The sequence below is a fragment of the Solanum stenotomum genome, chromosome 1 (assembly GCF_019186545.1).
Source record: "Solanum stenotomum isolate F172 chromosome 1, ASM1918654v1, whole genome shotgun sequence".
Taxonomy (NCBI): domain Eukaryota; kingdom Viridiplantae; phylum Streptophyta; class Magnoliopsida; order Solanales; family Solanaceae; genus Solanum; species Solanum stenotomum.
Window position 1 is genome coordinate 48,769,998 of NC_064282.1, and position 7,778 is coordinate 48,777,775.

Sequence of the window (7,778 nt, forward strand, 5' to 3'; positions counted from 1 at the left end):
TGTTAAATTACTATAATATCCCTAACTTAGGTTGTGACTTTTTTGATGAATTGTGACTTTTTCGATAAGTTGTGATTTTTTGATGAGTTTTGACTTTTCCAAATAGTTGTGACTTTTTCAATAAGTTGTGACTTTTTTAAAGATTTGTGCCTTTTTCAATAAATTGTGACTTTTCCAAGGAGTTGTGACTTTTTCAATAAGTTGTGACTTTTCCAAAGTGTTGCGACTTCTCGAAAAGGTCATGATTTTTCAGATAAGACACAAAATATATTTATTCATACTACCCTTTGTTCACTATAAATAGAGGGACTTCCTCTCATTCTCCAACCATAATTTTTTCTAATATTATACTCTTCTTCTTCTTGCATTTTAATATTTTTTGTGTAATTTATTGTCGTTGGGTGAGTTCAAAGTTTAGCGGAATATGAGGTACCACTATCCTGATGAAGTAAATCATTCTATCCTAAGAGGGTATATTCCATAACCTCGAGTACTTGAGGAAAATAATATATTTTAGATGATATAATAAATATTTTTTTGCTTAATATATACATTAGTATGTAATGTTCAATATATGAAGTTAACATGATGTAATCTAAATTTATTTGTTTTTGTTAACAATTTCTCTTGTGATGTAGATATATGCTTCTGAATATCTTTTTCCAAAATTTAGAGAATTGTCACGATTTGTTTTTGATGCTCAAGACAATAGTGCACCCCCAATGTATTATGCCACTCTAATTACTAGAATTAAATTTAAATGGTGTTTTTCTAGCTATTGAGAGTCTATTTGTTANTATTTATCAATGCTACTTATGTGATTTAGACTCTTAGGAAGTTTGCTTCAAAATAGTTATTACTTTCTAAACATTGGCCTATTGTTTTACTTATTTACTATTTCTTAATATTTCAGTATTTTAGACGAAGAAAAGTTCATATGACTTGTAATAACGCCAGTTGAAGTTTGTATTAGTTTAATTTTTATTATTTATTTAATAGCTAATTTTATGAGATAAATATTTTCATTAATGCAAATATTTATTTATATTTGGGTAGGTATTTGCATTTAAATTAAAGTATTATGTATGCCACAAATGTACTATCAAGTTAAAGAGATCTTCTAACTTCAAAATATAATCTATCTATCTATACTATCTTAAAAGCATGAACTTTCAAACTTGAATGTTGAATTACTATAGTACCCCCAATTGAAAATACTCAATTTGTTTTATTTATTAAGTTAATTAATTATATTATATTAAAAGTAGATACCTTTTCACATTAAAGAATTGTGACTCATTCAATGACTTGTGACTTTTCCAAAGGGTTGTGACTTTTTTGACATGTTGTGACATTTTCGATGAGTTGTGACTTTTCCGAAGGGTTGTGATTTTTTCAAAGGGTTGTGACTTTTTCAAAGGGTTATGCCTTTTCCGATGAGTTGCGACTTTTCCAAAGGCTTGTGACTTTTCCGATAAGTAGTAACTTTTTAAAATGGTTGTGACATTTTTGATGATAAGGCACAAGTAGCACCTATTCATACTACTATTTGTTTATTATAAATAGAGGAATTTCCTCTCACTTTTAAACTAAGATTATTTTAAGTTTTCTACTCTTTTTTTTCTTAAAAAATCTCAAGTGTTATTTGTAACAGTTGATTAACTTCGAAATTCAAAGAAATTTGAAGTACCACATAAGAAAGAGTTGGTAATTCACTCGTATTTCTTTGTTACGATTTTCATGAGTTAACAGTGACGAGAAGTTGTGGGAGAGTGTATAATATTAAAAAAATATGAAAACTTCAAACGAAGGAGTTTCTTCCTAATTTTGCTAAAACAATGGGCATCAACGTAGTCATTGAATAATTAGTTTTGATGTTAAATCCACTATTTCAAAAATAGATTTTCCCTATTACTTATAATATGATAATATAGTCATGATAATAATTATTTTTTAAATAGATATGTAAGTAAAAATGAATGGAGAAAGTAAAGTGTTGGTGGCAAGAGATTTCAATCAAATGAAACATTAGAGGAGTAACTGAGTGAATATAGCATGAACATATATTTTTGTCTTCCTTCTTCATTGGCTATGTATTGTTCAATAGATTTTTTCTTTTTTATATTTATATTGAGTATGATGAAATTTTATAAGTATGATTTTCCTGTTATTTTGGGATCATTTTAATTTGAGAATATGTAATGTCACAAGATACACTCCTTGCTAGCTATATAAAATTTTGTAAAAGATATATTAAATATAAAGATAAAATATTAAAGTAGTTATGGTGATCCTTATTAGTGTCATTCACATACTAAATTTTAAGTTTGAATTAAGAGAAAAAATGTACTTAAATGGTATCCATCATTTATGTTCATAACCTCAAGATGAAAGGCTATTGGTGACATTTTTTGTATTGATATGTTTTTTCTATTTTTTTTGGTTAGATTTGTTTACAAAATTGAGTGAGGTAAAAAATACTACTACTAAAAAATTGTCAACTCTATGAAAATATGTATGAATCGTTAAAAAGCACTTGTCCTATGTTCTTTCAATCATAATTATTTACTAATAACTTTAACTTAGTAATATTAATTCTATTTTACAACATTGTATAGTATATATACGATACATTGCACATGCCGTAAAATTAGTATATATATATAAAATTTGACTTTTTCGATTTTTCAATTTCATTTTTCTAAATCCGAAACCAAACCAAAAAATCAAATAAAGTAAATTATAAATTCAAAACCAAACCAAAAATCCAAAAAAATCAATCCAAATTAAAATTCGGTTTGATTTGATTTGCTCTTTTGGTTTAATCCAAATAGTGCACCCCTAATGTATTATGCCACTCTAATTACTAGAATTAAATTTAAATGGTGTTTTTCTAGCTATTGAGAGTCTATTTGTTATTGGAAACTGTGAGATTGTTATATTTCTCCTTCTATTTAATTGAACAAAGTGATTTTACATTTCTTAATTTTCTTGTTTGGTACTCTCTCCGTCCCTTTTTAGTTTTCATGTTATGCTTTTCGAAAGTCAATTTGACTAACTTTGAAAGTTAAATAAAATTACATTAATTTAATATTTTAAAATAAAAAATAGATAGTTAACAATTATATAAAAAGTTTAATAAATTACAATTTTTTTCATATCAATATAATAAAGAAATACATCTTAAAATATTAGTCAAAGTTCATATGATTTAACTCTCAATCAGTTAGTTTACCAAAAGCAAGTGACACCAATGTCTACCAAAAATTAGGTTTGTATATCCAGGGGGCTAATTTGGTGATTTAGACATGAACCGGATGTGTCACAGAATTTTCAAATAGAAATTTGGTTCCTATGTTAAAAGGGAACATTATCGAATTTTCTCATTATAAATTTTGTAACCGCTCTTTATTAAGTATGTTGTGAAAAATCTGTATTGTATGCGGGTTTAGTATTTGTTCATAAATTTATTTATATAAGTGACGTTGATTGTTGATATTTTACTCAAAGTAATTATAAAATTTACACAAATATTAACGTCATTTAAAGTAATAAAGCTATAACTAAAAGATATCAATTTAAAATCAAAGGACATAGCTAAAGTGAGTCCCATAATTTCTAAAACAATTGTACAATAATTAAATTGAAGTACAATAAAAAAAAGTGTTTCAACTCTCTCTTATATAATAAGAGAAATTCTGAGTAGAATGAAAATGTATTTCCATTTCCCTCCCTCTTAAATTAGTTGTTGCTTCTTAAAAGTTAAACACAATGAATTTTGATCAATATTTTAAAAAATATAATTTCTTTGAATAGACATAAAAAAGTCACATAACTTTTAGTATTCTTTTATATAGTTTCTAAAAATAATTTTTAAATATTTAAATTTTAAATATAAATTATTAAATTTATCTAATATAATTTTTTTCAAGAGAAAAGAACACTTATACCCCAAAAAAGAAAAATATTTACCCTTAAATGTTTCATTACTTTCATACGCCCTTTTTATTTTAAAATGACATCTATCTATTTTTATTCGCGTGCTGACGTCAGCGCTCACCTTTTTTTCCACTCTAATACCATCACAATATACTACAGTAAATGAATATATTTTGATGGTATCTAAGAGTAGCTGAGCATTGTCTTCATTGAAGGATTGTTTCTTCCTCATTAATACCATCAAAGTATAATATACTCTGGTGGTATCAATGAGTAACTGAATAGTGTTTTCATAGAGGTTTGTTCAGTACTTCAATGAGATTAGTCGATCATCTATGATACCATTACAGATATCTACATATTATCGTGGTATCATTGAGGTACATTTTAATTCTTCCATATTTTTAATTTAAAAACAATTTTAAAAAGAGTCNCCCCTTTTTATTTTAAAATGACATCTATCTATTTTTATTCGCGTGCAGACGTCAGCGCTCACCCTTTTTTCCTCTCTAATACCATCACAATATATTACAGTATATGAATATATTTTGATGGTATCTAAGAGTAGTTGAGCATTGTCTTTATTGAAGGATTGTTTCTTCCTCATTGATACCATCAAAGTATAATATGCTCTGGTGGTATCAATGAGTAACTGAATAGTGTTTTCATAGAGGTTTGTTCAGTACTTCAATGAGATTAGTCGATCATCTATGATACCATTACAGATATCTACATATTATCGTGGTATCATTGAGGTACATTTTAATTCTTCCATATTTTAATTTAAAAACAATTTTAAAAAGAGTCATAATTTAGATATAATTTTAATATTTTTTTTGCCAAAAGAGAAAAAATTATTAAAACATATTTTCTACTAATTTAGAGTTTAATAAATAAGATTATTGTCATGCTCCAAGGCTACCCGCTTGACGTAAACACGAGACCTAGGATCACGAGTCACCCCAAGCTAACCCTGAGCTGACATATCATAAACATACTAAGATAAATTGAAATAAGAGATATTGTGCGGAAGCTTAAAACATGAGATAAATTGAAATGATGGGGAATACCCAATCTAAGTCTGAATATATGAAATGTACTAAGAGGTCAATAACAAATGAAAGATCAAACTCAAATCTAAAGTTGAATCTAATACTATGTCTGAAGTAAACCTCCAACCGACTAGAGATGCTGGGACATGGCCCCAGCTAACTCTAGCAAAACTGAAATTAAAATGAAAGACTAAATGTAAAAAAACATGTCTATCGTCCTCGAAGAATGATGACTCACCACTGATACTGCTGAATACGGATCGGGAACCGATCTACACATGATCTGAATACTGAGGACATGAACCTACATCATGGACCACGACCCGTGGTCTGACCTACGGTTCGTAGGTCCGGCCATGGGTGGTTGAAATTTTTGGGTTCTGGGGAGGGAATTGCAGGTGAGCAACCACGAACCCCACCTACGGTCCGTGGGTCAAACTACGGTCCATAGGTGGCCTCCGTTGGTGGCACCTGTAACTTCTGAAAATCTTCATTTTGTCTTTTTTAGAATCTGGGGTATTACATTATCACCCCCTTGGAAACATTCATCCTCAAATGAAGACTAAACTAGCTGGGTATGGAGGGATAGAGTTGCAAACCCTACCACTAAACACTGGAAACTGAAATTTGACTGAACTAGGTTCCAAGAACATGCAAATACGCTGAAAATGCAAGTTTAATTGAAGGAACATGATACTCAGACCGAATATACGCAAGTGTAATTGAAAGACTAGAGAGGAACTATTACCTCAAGCTGGAATGGAATCAGAAGGAAAAAGATGAGGATACTTGGCTTTCATGGTTGCTTCTGCTTCCCAAGTAACTCCTTCTACAGACTGACTCCTCCACAAAACCTTAACTGAAGCGATTTCTTTGTCTCTCAACCTTCGAACCTGACGATCAAGAATTTCAACTGGCACCTCTTCATAAGTGAGACTATCCTTCATAGCCACACTTTCTAATGGCACAATAGATGGTGGATCACCCACACACTTTTTCAACAAGTAAATGTGAAAGACTGGATGGACTGTTGCTGGCAACTCTAACTCATATGCCACTTTACCAACCCTTTTCAAGATCCTGTAAGGGCCTACATATCTAGGATGGAGCTTCACTTTCTTGCCAAATCTTATCATCCACTTCATAGGTGATACTTTCAGAAAAACCCAATCATTGATCTCAAATTCTAAGTCCATTCTCCTTACATCTGCGTAGAACTTCTGGCGACTCTAGGATTTCCTAAGTCTATCTTCGATGAGCTAAACTTTATCCATATCATCATGAACTGAATTTGGCCCTATCAAGGCTGATTCATCTACTTCGAACCAACAACCTGGATATCTACATCTACGCCCATACAATGCCTCATAAAGGGCAATCTGAATACTGGAATGGTAGCTATTATTGTAGGCGAACTCTATGAGAGGTAGATGAACATCCCAACTTCCTTAAAATCGATCACTCAAGCTCTCAACATATCCTCTAAAGTCTGAATGGTACGCCTAACCATCCGTCTGTGGATGAAATTATGTGCTAAGATTTACCTGAGTACCAAGACCTTTCTGAAATGACTTCCAGAAATGAGAGGTAAACTGAGGACTTCTATCTGAGATGTGTAACACCCAGAAAATTAATAGGTGAAACTAGAGCTTAACATTTGAGTCTTGAAATTTACGCATGATTTAGAGTTGTAAAATTGCCCCTCAATTTGACTAAGTGTAAGTTCAAGTGAGGGTTTAAGGAAGGTGAAAAGCATCACTGCCCATACAAGCTCCCTTGAACTTTGCCTTAGCTGTGTGGGAAAAAGACATTGTTCAAGTGAGGCTTCAAGGCACGTGGAAGCCTTCACTGCCCTTAGAAACATCCGTTAACTTTGCCTTAGCCATTTTTTGGCAAAGAGGCAATCTACGTGAGGGTTCACGAGGCGTGAAAGCACTTCACTGCCCGTGAAAACCCTTCCATGAAAACGGCCTTAAGTCGCGTGGGCAGTAGCACACTCCACGCTTGGGTCCATGACAAGTGGACAAGTCCACTGCTCGTGTGGAGCCCTCGTGGAAAAATGCCTTAGCTTTTAAAGTAGTAGCACAGTCCACGCTTATGATTTTAAGGTGGGTTAATTGATTTTAGAAGCATGTAAATGGGTCTTGTATGAATTAATTGAATTGATTGAATTGTGTTATTACCCATATCTAATGTAGAATTATAGATGTTGGGTTGAATGTGATTTATGATTCTTGATGGGTAAATTATGAGAATTTGTACATGAATATGAGAATTATGCATATGCTTCAAGATTTATGTTGAGAATGAAGATCCTATGACTATGGTATAATTGTGGTATTGATTGAAAGATCATTCTCCTCTATACCCTTGCACATTATTATGCATGAATTAATTATGACTATGATGATCTTGTTGTTGAAAGGCTATTCTCAACTATACACTTGTGAATGATGATGACATGTTGTAAAAGGGTTTTCTTAATGTGTATTGTACCTTGAATTGGTAGGCTTAGGGCATCCTCTTCTTGTGTAACTAAAAGGATCTTGACTTAATGAACCTTGAATCGGTAGACCTAATGGTGGTAGCCCTTTCATAAATGATTAATGAAGTATTCTAAGGCTATGTCTTGAATCGGTAGACCTAATGGTGGTAGCCGTTTCATGAGGAGTCTATGAACTATTATAATGATAAACCTTGAATCGGTAGACCTAATGGTGGTAGCCCTTTCATGTCTATAATGATAAACCTTGAATCAGTAGACCTAATAGTGGTGGCCCTTTCTTG